Genomic DNA, 13,495 nt, shown 5'->3' on the forward strand with positions numbered 1-13,495 from the left:
TCATTTCTGTCGAGCGACCTGCCATAAATCAGCCTTGAGACAGACGCCACTGAGCATGTGCAGTTCTGTTTACAGCTATGCTAGCTTGTTGTGCTACATCTGTGTGTTCCTGCACATGCTCAGTGGCGTCTGCCGAACCTTAATAGTAGAGACAAGACATTGAGTTTGCAGAAGCAAGAATCTTTTCAGCTTTACTCTGAGATGTAGCGGCTGCACGTTTCTGCAGATTTCATTATCCGTTCATTAATTAATGTCACAGTAAGTCGTCCCGTGATATCAGAACTTTAGAGAACATAAAGTCGTAAAGTGTAGCAGACTGATATAGATCCTCACGCATCTACACATGAACACGAACATTTAAGGGCCCCGAAAACAGATTTTCTCAATCAGCTTCACACAAAGTTTTCTGACAAAGTTTTAGTTATTTCACAAGAGAGATTTTTGTGTGTTTGTTATTTATGGTTTGAAGTGGGCGGGATTCAATTAGAAAAAAGGTGATGTCACATTTTTCTGTGTACCAATCAGGATTTATCAACATTTAATTCAATATATTAAAAAATAATGGTGATGTTGAGGCTCAAGTTGAGTTAAACTCTCCATGAATAATAAGTAAAGATGTTTTTGCTCACTTAGAGTATTTAATGTTCAAGACACATTTTAGAGGCTTTAAATAATATTTAACAAAGATTAAATTACAGATGTTTAGTTCAAAGTATTTTAATCAAATTTTAAAGCGACATCACACTCAAACAGTCTATTTGTTGGATCTGATTTGACCAACATGAACATTGTCGCAGCAGTTCAGCTTCACCAGGTTTTGCCTGTTTAGTATTCAGACGGAGGCGGTTCAAGGTGACCTTGTGTGTTATTATTTGGAGGTGTCATATTTTACCTGCACTTACTCTGTTTCACAGCATCGAAAATTAAAGTCACATGCTTCCTGTACATCATCATTTATTCGCTAAATCTGTTTCCATACGTTAACTTTTCCACCTGATCCAATATTAAAAAAACATATTTCAACTTTTTTCAAATTTCTACTCATTTTTTTTATACACAAATTGAAAAAGCCATAAAAAATACTCTTTCTAAATGCAGTAAAGTAAAACCTTTTTTTAGTGTTGTAGGTAATACCGTTTTCCCACAACAACAAAAAAACGTAGCGATTACATAGTTAAAAGTTCTTAAAACATCATCTCCTCCTTCTCCTTCATGTAAAGATCCAGGATCCTGTTTGGTCAACTTTACCTGTTTTGTGTTGTTTTTAAGCGCTTCGTAATGAATCCAAAGATAATTTTCCACAGTTTGGACCATAAAGTTCCTTCCTTCCTTCCTCCAAATCTGTGAATCTGTTAATATTGTTGATTTCTAAAGTTTTAACTGCTGGACACCAAATGTTTCCTCCCTCACTGTAAAGTTCATTCTCAGTGTTTGTGCACTGGAGGCTTCAAGTAAGTTGCATACTGGATCACGATTGGCTCCAAATTAGTTGTGATGTCATAAATCCTGTTCGTAGGTTCACGTGTTAAACTGAGATTCAAAACAAATTTGCCACATACGTCATTCTACACAGAGAAGAGAACAACGTCACATTTCTGAGATGATGGGTACCTTCATTTTAAAAAAAAATAATATTCAAACTCAGAATAAGCTAAACTCTATTTAAAGAAAACAAGAATAAAAATCATGAAATCCTACTAACTGTCCGAACTAAAACCTTTCCGCATGATTTAAGTAAAACTGATGGGCTTTCTTGGATTGTAATTGATTTTACTCAGACAGTTATAAAATATCTGTGGCCATCTGTAGATGTGAAGAACCTTGTTGTCTTACTTTAAACGCACAATATGTAATTTCAGCCGCTAGACGTCTCAATCAAAACAATAACAAAAGACGGAGTGTGATGACGGTGTGAAGTAGCAAGGGATCATGGGAGTTGTTGTCTTTGTTGTTAAATAACCAGCTTCACCGGGATAGGATTACTGCAGTGTTCATCAGTCGGGATGTTTTTACCCACAGAGGTCTCCTCCTCTCCAGAACAGACGGACCCGGAGATTACAGGTAAAAACACTGAATAAAGCTGTTTCACCTAAAAAATCAGTGTTTCTCCGACGATGTTCGGTGACCACCGGACGTCCGGTACGGGCTGTTAGCCGAGCTGCTGCTAACGTTTGTCCAGTTTATTTCTCTGATAACTTAAGATCCAGACGTCCAATGACTAAAATCCTTCTTCCGGCTAAAAGATATAGTTAAAAACCATCTAAATTTATCATGAAAATGTGTCTTAAAACTGAATAAAAGTCCATTTATAACAGTTTGTGTGGAACAACCACAACGCCGATGTATTATCTTGTATGTGTGTAAGTTACTCTTTGGTAGACACCATTGTAGCGGACAAACACAGCGCCGCCGTATGTATCTGGTGCGTGTTTACTCTTTGGTAGAGGAGGTATGACGCCATCGACAGGCGACCAAATGAAACGGTCTGTTACTTTGATTAAATTACAGATTTCTCTGAGTTTGAACATTGTTGGAAACATTTGGGATAATGTAAGTACACAACTCAACAACATATATAACATAGGTCTAGTTGTTTTTAGACATTTTAATGTGGGATAATTACATATTAGAGCTTTAAATAAAATATTCAACATATGAGCTATGGACATTGTATAGAGTCATTTTTAATTTTTAAAACCACACAATTATATAATCTTTATTCCTTTAAAGCTAATAAATGCCACAAAATAAAAAACTAACAGAGTTCTTTAATTTCAGTATCCTGCAGGAAGATTAAATGACCAACGAAAACATATTCATTGGTCTTTTCTTTCTTCTTACTCTGCTGAAGGTTGGTCTCTCACTTCACTGTGATGGTTGCAGCCTCTCTGCTTTGCATAATGAGCAGGGGGAGAATACAATTATTGCAATTACCCGCAGTGAGATGACCCCAATCAAGCCATTCAGGAGAGGCAATTATAATGAGGTGCCAGACTTATAAAGCTGAAATTTTAATGCCATGAAGAGGAGAAGAGTTTTAAAAATCACATCACAGCAACAGCATCAGATATTTTTACACTCAGCATTTAAAGGCTGAGTATCTTCACATCACCAGACAACACAAGACAGTTTTATGACTGCAGTTACAAATACAGTACACTGACACTATAATGTTTAAAAAAGCAAGTATTGTGTCCAAACCCTGGATTTTATCTGCAGAAAACACTGTATTTCAACCACATTTCAACCTTACTGTGTCTCAGAAAATACATTTTTTTAAAAATCCTTTCATTGAATCTTTTGTCCTGAATGAAGGACAGGATGTGCACACAACTACCTCTTTGTTTAATATAACACTTTATCCGGAAAATGTGGGTTTAATTATCTTTAACGATGCAGTTTGACTGCCGTTGGGCATCGATGTTTGGTTGTTGTTTTTTTTTTACAAAACTCTGACTTTCCCAGTTGCATTTTTGACATGAACACTGTTTACAAGTCAGAAACTGGTATTTATGGTAAAATGGGATAAAGATAGAAGGTGTTGTATGTACAGATCGTAAAGACCTCCATCAGTCGAGGCAGATGGCGTCCACCTATAGTCCGGTTCTGCTTGAGGTTTCTTCCCGTTAAAGGGGAGTTTTTCCTTGTCGCTGCTCATGGAGGAATGTTGGGTCTCTGTAAATTAAAGAGTCCAGTCGAGGCTAAAAGTGCCCTGAGAAGACTTCTGTTGTGATTTGGCGCCATATAAATAAAACTGACTTGACATGGAAATTTCATGGAAGTTTATTCAATCACTGCCTGTTAGATTCATATATTTTATATGTCCAAGTGGACGTTTTGATGAGAAGACGGCAAAAACAAGACAAGAATTGACTGCTGGTCTGTTTTGGGTTTATATGCCTCAAACAGCCAATTCACCAGCTGTGTGTAAGCTGTAAGCTAGCTATCCCGAATTTTTCACTCAAGTTGAAACATTTTCATTTTCTGGCATGGACGCGTCTAATCACATCCTTCCATTGGCTTTGAATGCTATTGCGCCACCTCTGCATCTTGCTTCAGAAACAGATTTTTGCCTTTTGGGTTTATTCACCCCAAACAGCTAATTTACCATCTGCACAAACAGCAACAGACTGTTTCTGTGTGTTTGTGTTCAGCTCAAACTGACTGAACTCAGAACTCACCAGAAACTCCTTCTTTCTGATATTTCCCCTCCACTTCTTGTGGATTTATGTAGTGGATTCATAAAGTCTTGGAATAAGCAGGAATCTGCATGAATTATCACCTTTTCGTTGACTTTGAATGCATTCGCACCACCTCTAAAACTCACTTTTCTGAACATACATTTTGACCAGATGATGGAACAAGATGAAAAGTTAAATGATCAACAAAGTTATTACAGTTCATCCACTGGGAACATGGATATCTGGACCAAATTTTGTGCTAATTCATCCAATTTTTGTCAAGCTGTTCCAGTCTGGACCACAGCAGTGAACCAGACAGGAAAATATCACAGAATGAACTGTATCACTGTTTCTGTCAAAGTGCATTTGCTCAGACTCTGTTTTCACTGGATGATTCAGGACACAATGATCCTTCTCGACAGATGATTGGCTGTTAGCTCTCTCTCTCTCGCTCTCGCTCTCTCTCTCTCTCCACCCGCTCCTCTCGGTGCAGTGTCAGATGTCTCACACTGATAGAGCAGTAACTTTCTCTGGCATCGTTAACAGCTCTCTCTGGGCCAGAGGTCAAAGGTCAGGCTTTCAATCCGCCCATGGCGACCAACAACTGCAAACAAACAGAGATGATGCAGCAGTTTTTAATGTGGCGATGGAGCCACTGAAATGTTCAGCTGTAGACTGACTCTGTAACTTCACAAGAACATAGTTCTGTTAGCTACAGTTAGCTTCTTGGGCTACTTGACTTCATACTATATTGTAAATTTCTCAGAGAACTTCAGTACAAAGTCCAGAGGTTGTGATATGAAGCACAACAAGCTAATGAAGCTGTAAACGGAGCCACAATCCTGCACATGCCCAGTAGCGTCTGCCTTACACAGAACTACTCTCTGGAGACTGAAAACATGATCGGATAGAATGGCATCTGGTTACTATGGAGACAACTGAAACCTTTCCCTTTAAATTTCTCTTTAATTTCTGTTGAGCGACACTTATCGAAAGTGTTGAATGACCTGCCGTAAATCAGCCTTCACACAGAACTACTCTCCGGAGACTGAAAACATGATGCTGTTATTAGTCTTTGGAGCCGTTTCTAAACAAACTAACGTGACCAAACTCTTGATGATGAAGGAACATGTCACCCAGTGCAGCGATGTGACTCACTGACGTGTTTCTAATAGTTTCTGGACAACAACGGAGGAATAAGATATATCAGGCTTTGATACACACACAATACTTGTTAGTAGATCAGTTCATTGTTGGTTTGAATCCAGATGAGATGTGCTGACAAGAAGAAAAATATAGAAAATCACCAGATTGATCCTTTAAGGATTTATTGGTCTAACAACACAGATAGATTTTGTTGCAGCTCTGAGGATTTGTGTCAAATCATCATCAGTCAAATTAAGTAATCTCTCTATGAACGCTACGTAGGAAGAACAGGACCTTGGTTCATTTAACCCTCCTCTTGTGTTCGGGTCAAATTTGACCCGTTTTCAAGTTTAGATCCGTGAAACATTTAATTCTTTTCTGATCAAAATAAAGTGTCGTATTTTTTTAATGCAAATAAAAAAAGTACAAGACAAAAATAGTAGTAATAAAATAAAAGTGTAATAATATTGTGTAATATTATTTAAATGATGTTTCATGCCAAGAAAGCATATTGACTTAATTCAATTGTAGAGTGGTACACAGCAAATATGACCAAAAAAAAAAAAAGCAGAATGTGGCCCCTTTGAGAGAAATAAAAATACTCAGGGTTAAAGTTCAGGGTCTTGGTTAGAAGATCCAGCTGTGTTTTGCAGTCAAACATGGTGAACATTGAATCTTTGCTTCTGAACGCAACTAAGAGTTTTAAAAACACAGTTTTAAGTTTGATTCTTCATTCAGCAGCTGTGAGGTAAAGAAGCCGTTACATTCATTGAGAATGAGGCACTATATGCTGCATTTTAAGTCGAGACATTCTATTACAGCCTCCTCGCTTCACTCTGCTGATAGACCATCGACCTCTGACTTCAATTTCTGACCCTCCTGTCATTGTTTCAGGAGTATCACAGACCTGAGATCTGCTCTTACGTGTCCGAGAGTGCCACATCAATCACAGGAGGTCGCCGCCGACAGGCTGTTATAGCTTCTATTACCCATCACACACCGGGTTCATTACCAGCTCATATCATCTGTCTGAAATGAGTGGCTACTGCTGCAGTAACCTCATCCCATGTGACGAAACAAATGCACACTTTAGCAGTCATGTTGAGGTTACAGACTCTGTCACAGAGGGAAGGAAGGTGACGCCGAGGGCTGCGAGGTAATAATGATTCCACTTCTGCTGAGAGGAAAAGCACTCCAGGCTGCACTGAGGTGATGAACACATGAAACACACATATTTGTGGTTTCCACACGGGACTGAAAACACGCCACAGAACAGAGAGACTACAAAACAGCCCCAGGATCCCATCATGAAGATACAAGAGAAGCATTGATGAGCTGAGGTCAGAATTCAGAGAAAAAAAGAGAAAACAGGTTAAAATAAAATCATAATCAAAACGCAAAACACTCAAAACGTTAGTAATGGTTCCATTTAAATGTTAAAGGTGCAAATTTGTTAGATTTCAGCAAAATAACCCCAGAGCTTTTCAGATGGGAGACTTGACGGACCGCTACAACCTGTATATACAGTATATGTACTGCATATACATATATTCACATGTATATACAGTACATATACTGTATATACAGTGTACAGTACATCTCTGAGTTTTCTCCTGCAGACCAGCAAACATCAGCAGCTCCATCTCAGTTCCAGAACGCTCTGACAGCGGCGACGCTCGATGATCGATGATGACTGGAGATCTATTTTCTGGAAGTTTTATGATTTGTCTTCTCCTGTACCCCCCAACCTGCACACACACACACTCACACACACACACACTCATACACTTTTATATCATTTGTTTCAGTCCAGCGTTGTTGAAGGTATAATCAGTCAGTTTGGGAACTTGATTCATCTTTTTATCAGCCACAAGGACCAAACCAACAACTTGTTTTGTTCATGTGTGTTTTTGAATTTATCAGTGATGTATGTGTGTGAATACACACCTTTGCTGACTGGAGGCTCCATCATCATCATCATCATCATCATCAATACAAAAATTATATTTAATTTGAAGAATCTTAAGATATGAGCTGGTAACAAATAGACTCTAGTTTTTCTTTAAAGACCACCTGAAATCACATCTAATCATTCCTCTTTGCAAAAATATTGGAAAATAATATTAACATGTTTTTTACATGATTTGTTAATAGTTTTGTATTATTAGAATGAAGACAAATATCAGAAATGCTGCTTTTTGTCTCAGCCGGTAGGAGGGAGTGTCGGTGTCTGTGTTTGATTGACAGCAGCTGGCAGGCTGCCGGTGTTTCACCGTATGAACAGATACAAAATAAAAGAGCTGCTGTAGCTACGAGTCATAGACAGACAGCGTGACGCTAACAGGGATTCTGAAGAGCAACGACCAAACCAGCATCTAACAGGTCTGAAGTGAACATTTGCAGGTATGTTTACCTGATGTTTAATGTGCTGCAGCTGAGCAGCTAATGAGCTAACTGATGTTAGTGGTACACCTTGTTTGGTGGCTCATTCAACAAGCTGCGGGTTGAGATGTGTGTTCATGTTTGTAAGTTAGATAAGAAGGACACTTTAGCAGGGAAGCTAATGTGGGTTGTTATCTCTTGTGTAACGGGATGCAATCAGGCTCGGTGTGACCGTCTGCTCTGACTGTGACACAACGACACGTTATCACTTTATGCAAAGATTTTATTTGCTATATGGAAATAAGGACTCCAGCTACGTAAGGGGATGATGGAATGATATTCAATCAAAATACTGTAAAACTAAGGGGCTTTCTCTGTTTTTCTCAAACAAAGAACACAGGACAAGTGATTTAAAGAGCAGATATGTTGATGTAGTACTTTAGCAGTTGTATTCAAGTCCAGAACACCCCTAGCAACCAACCAGAGCACAGCGGGAAAGTAAAAAGATTGAACCTGATAACTCCTGAAGGCTGCAGCATCAGCTCCTCTGTGCTCCCTGTGAGTCTTTATCCAGCTTTTTGTTTGGTATGAACAAGATCCACGTGTGTGTTTTGTGTGTGCTTTGTTCTCTCAAGGGCATTGCGTGCTCAGGTATGTGTATGTGAAAGAGTGGGAGACAGAGTGGATGAGTTCATACTGTGGGCTGATGTATGTAAAGAAGGACATGCTGAGTTGTACGAGGAGCAGCTGTACCGAAAGATAAGACAAACTCTTTTCTGTGGAGCCTCGAAACAAATCAATAAACTGCAGAACAGTTGAGGCAGGTTTGTTCTGTCTTCACTGTTGAACGCAGGCTGGAGCGACATTTTGTTCCATTCTTTCAGATGGAAAAAATCTTTAATTAAATTCCAAACATACCTGCTTACACATTTAACCTTCACCCAACACAAAGGATGATCTGTTGATGTGAGAGCTGAAGTTTAAACTCATAAAGATATTTGTTATATTGTGAATGTTTTGTTTTTTGTGCCAACTGAAACATGTTCAGGGGATCAGACTGTCATGTTCTGGAAGTTGGCACTGAAAATCTTGTCAAATTCTCGTTCTTGTTGTTTCTTTGTCTTATTAATTGATCAGATTCTTATTGATTTACATCATAATTTTGCCAAGTTTAGTCTTAATTTTATACAGATGGATGCTTTTGTTTAAATAACATTTAACATCTGACAAATGTGGCTTCTTTTGTCACATTATTAAAGGTTTCACCACAGTATGCCCGAGACACACTCCACCCAAACCGACCTCTAAAGTAATTCTCTGCAAAGACTCAATGAAAATTGACGATTGACTAACACATGATGGAAATTTTTGGTCAGTGTGTGTGTTTGTAACTAAAATTTTGTGCAAGTTAACACTCCTGCTTAGATCAGCAGGTTTCTGGTTTCTGCACCTGACAGACACTTTACATCCTTGACCTTTAACTGTGAAGTCTTGGAAATGTTCAAATATCTGATATTGTTAGAGTTTTAAGAATTGTATTGTGCAACGCAAGCAAATATTATCCAATAGTCTGCTGATGTTCTGGTTGTTGAGCAATGATGATATAAAAGTGGCGGCCAAAGAGCAGGAGAAATATCTGGCTCTTTAGCTGCTAAGTGCTCCACTATGTTCACCAGCTAGTCTACAGCTAACTGTGTCTGTTTGCTGTTTGGTGCTGAGCAGGTAGTGTACAGCAGCTTTTTTCTCTGAAAACGACGCTATGAGACGCTGAGAGTGAACCAGAACAGTAAAGTTGCAGCCGGACAGATAAACAATGAGCTGAAACTCACTATAAAGCTCCGTAAAGCGGAGAGGAGCTGCAGAGTCTCTGTAGGTTCATCACTAAGAGCCACAACCAACACGTTACACACTGACAGTGAATACAGTGCAGTTATAGAAATATTGATTATAGCTGCTTAGCAATTACGTTTGACGATGCGACATAATCGGGGAAACGGTTTAGTAACATATAAGCATAATTTCTAGGAGACTGTAGTGTTGCTTTACATCAGATAGACAACTGACGGATGTCTAAAACACTCCAGAGCAGCTGCTCAAACTAACTTTGTGCTGAGGTTGATTTTCCAACAACTATTTCCAAGATCAAAAATCAACTTTGAACCCAAACTTTTCCAGACAAAGATCAAATTATACATAAGACAACAAGACGAGACGGATGGGTCAACAAAACATCAGATTTAACCATAGTCTGTATCAAAATATGGACGTAGTTACCGTGATGAGAGCCGCTCCGGCCGTCACCATCTTGGCAGTGCCTGACGCTGCCCAACTCCCAGCCAATCAAAAATGGGTAAAGAGGCGGGTCGAATGGCTGAAACAAGCCACCTAGTGGCTGGTGGACCTGTCACTCAAAGCAGCCATGTCCTTCATTATGCAGAACTTCATGGCTTAATAAAATTTAAACTAGTGAGTAATAAAAAAATTCACCCCCCGTACAGTTGTCATGAAAGAGGAAATTAGCTACAGAGAACAAAACCATTTTTTGTACCAGGCTGCAAACATGTTATTTACTGTGACCTCGATCTTCACATGTGGAAATGTAAAATCATCATGCAGCATGTGGAGGTTCAGTACATCAAGTCCAAGGTCTTTAAGGGAGGAAACAGTCGGAGCAGAACGACTGATTGCTCCACAAATATCCTCCGTATCCTGATTACAGTTCATCAAGTGGTTCAGAGATAACGTATCGAACGGATCTCTCTGCATCAAGTGGCTGCGCCGCAGAGGTCACCGAGCAGAGGAAACAACTCGTCCCCGTCTTCTTCTCTGCTCTCCGACTCTCAGACGTCCTCTGTCTCAGGTTTGTCTTTCACCTCCTTCCTCGTGTCCTCGCTGTGGTCTCCAGCAGGATACGAGCTGAAACCGGAGCCCTCTGTCCTCTCTCTCCAACAGCTCGGTCACCATCTGAACCCGAGTTTCACCTCCACACCGAGACGTCCGAGCGTCTTTCAACATCTCTCCCTCAGAAGTTTGTTTTAGAACTTCTACAGGAAGCCTTACACTGATAATAATTTGTGTGGATTTAATTTCAAGGATGCAATAATTAGTCAGTTAATCAAATAGTCAATAGAAAGAAAATCAGTCAGCAGCGATAATCGTTTCAGTCATTTTTCAAGAAAAAAAGCCAAATATTTGCTGGTTCCAGCTTCTCAAATCTGAAAGTAAATGAAATATTTTTTTGTTTTTGGACCGTTTGTTGGATAAAATGAGCAATTCAAGGACATCACTTTGTGTTTGTTTCTTTTTGACGTTTCATAGAGTAAACAATAAATTGATTAATTGAGGAAATAATTGGCGGATTATTATTTTTATTATTTCATGTATCTATGCATTCATGTGAGGCTCTGTACAGACTGTGGCAACAAACTTCCTTGAAGGACAATAAAGAATCTAAATATCAATCAATTTATCTGCTCAGCCTACTTCATTTAGACGCTCATGGTAGAGTCAAGTTCAGACATTCCATCATTTTGCATGTGAGTAGTACTAAACATCATCTAGGAGACTTTTTATGGGGAAAAAAACAAAAATGTAAATTGATGTTTTGTAATTTTTTTTTCTTTACATACAGAACTTTTCGATTCAGCTCAAATATCCATCTGTGAACAGATAGAGGAGATTGTCCATGTTGATGGGACATTCGAGGCCTTGGTAACGTCTAAACGTACTGATAGAGCCAAACCAACAAAATATAAACTATATAGCTGTAAAAAGATTGACTAAACCTGATGCTTATCACAGAGAAACACACATCTTTGTAAAGGGAAGGTTCTGCTGGGTTTTACAGTGTGTGTCTGAAGTCTGTGCGTCTTGGTTTCACATATGAATGGTAGGAATTTAGTTTTGAAATAGCGTCCTTGAAAGGGGTCGAAAGGTTAAGGATGCCAAAGATTGTTGTGCAGAGTGAGACGCCTCGACAGAATTCTTTGAAATTTGCTGCATTCATGGTCTCCAGAGGATAAATACTCTGGCCTTTCATCAAGTAACGTCATCAGGCCATAAAGTCTGCCTGGAAACACACGAAATATAAAAACCCTGACAAACATGTGCTCCCAAAGCTCTTAATGGTGCCCTGTGGAGTTTTCCTGAAAACACAAACAGTTTTATCCACGTCAGTGTTGATTATGTGTATCCTTCAGGTCTAACAAACATGTTGAATACATTTTCTCTCCTTTTAAAACACTTGCAGACTCAGTTTTCTGATTATTTCAAATCAGGCATTATTTACATCCACGTTTAATAGCTGGAGGTCTTTGGTGACGTGTTGCTACGTTACCGAGGGCAACTGTCGATCAGCAGAGGAGCGTGCAACCTTCAGCAGGAATGTGCATCATATTGGCAGAGCTTATGAATCCTCACCCACTCTTAAAAATGTTGCTACTTGTGATAGAAACCTTTAATATTGCCGTTAGGAGTCTGTGTTTAATTAAAAATCACTGATGTTTGATGTTTACAGTCTAAAATAAGCTGTTAAGACGCTGATGAAGTTGAACGTTGCATTTAGGAAACAGAGATTTGCATGTCTTGTTCGGCCTCTTTACCTTCCAGCCTCCGTAAATCCAAGTTTCCCTCCGAGTGTTTTCCTGTGTAACAGCAGCAGTGATGAGGGGGAAGCAAAGGGCGAGCTGAAGCTAACAATTAAGCAGCTGGGGTTGGATCTTCCTGTCCAGAGGATGATAATTATCTGCAGCTGATCAGCTGCCCCGAGTCTTTACAGAGAGCAGAGCAGAGCAAAGAGGAGGAATAAGAAAGGGGGATAAATCAGAAGTGAGGCTGACAGAAGGTGTCAGAGCCGGGTGGAGATGTTGGCTGTCACTCATGAGTTATGTCATTTTCTGGATGTCAGAAGCTGCCAGTGAACGTGTTGAGTGTTGGCTGGAGGTGAAGCCCCGTCGACCCCGGAGACGCCCCGACCTCCGACTCCTCTTACTCAACAGTTTCAGTCTGCATGAGGTTTGGGTTTCCCTCGTCTTAAAATAGCTCAGACAAATATGTGAGGACCCCCATTAACAAACAGCGCTCATCCTGCTGCAGCTCACTGCAGAGGAGCAGGAACACACTGAATTTACTTTACTGCTTAGAATCAGTTATATACATTTAGACAATGTGTCCTCACAAAATACCTCAAAATCTATTTTAGGGGTGTCAAAAACTATGCTAATTATTTTCTATTTTGCCATATTTCAAATTTTATTTGCATGTTGAAATGTTGGAAGTTGAGCAGCAGCACAGACAATGTGATATAATCAAAATATTACTACTTATACAGTTAAAAGCCCTTAAATAACACTAAAATCACTTAAACAAATATAAAATGAGGTTTACTAATTTGTTGTAAATAATTTACTTGGAACCATGGTTCTCACTTTGAATGTCTATATGGCTGCTAGTCATTTTTCACATCATATGGGATGCATGGTAAGGATGGGAAAGATCACATTTACTAGGAAATACAAATATTTGGCAAAACACAAATAGTGCTTTATTTCGTACAAATATTTTAAAAATTATTTGTTTTCGGGAATAAAAAAAAGCCCATGTCAAATACCAGTGTGCAGGTCGGTTACATCACTATCTCAGTGTCTCTCCTCTGCTCCGCTGTGACGTCTATCAGCAGGTCTCAACGAGGGGAGTCACATCCACCTGCTACATGACGCACATTTCCTAATTTGGACATCACTCCCGGAGTTGTGGGTGTTCCCCAGAGATGAAGCGGAACTGCTGAC

General features: G+C 39.3%; 1 long non-coding RNA gene across 1 annotated transcript; it reads left to right on the top strand.

Moving 5' to 3' along the window:
• The first annotated feature begins 10,289 nt into the window (after positions 1-10,289).
• LOC137176065 (uncharacterized) lies at positions 10,290-11,170 on the top strand. Its single transcript, XR_010925792.1, has 2 exons — positions 10,290-10,569; positions 10,662-11,170. It is a non-coding gene; the product is annotated as an uncharacterized lncRNA (long non-coding RNA).
• Positions 11,171-13,495: the final 2,325 nt, after the last annotated feature.

This window comes from Thunnus thynnus, chromosome 23 (assembly GCF_963924715.1).
Source record: "Thunnus thynnus chromosome 23, fThuThy2.1, whole genome shotgun sequence".
Classification (NCBI taxonomy): Eukaryota; Metazoa; Chordata; class Actinopteri; order Scombriformes; family Scombridae; genus Thunnus; species Thunnus thynnus.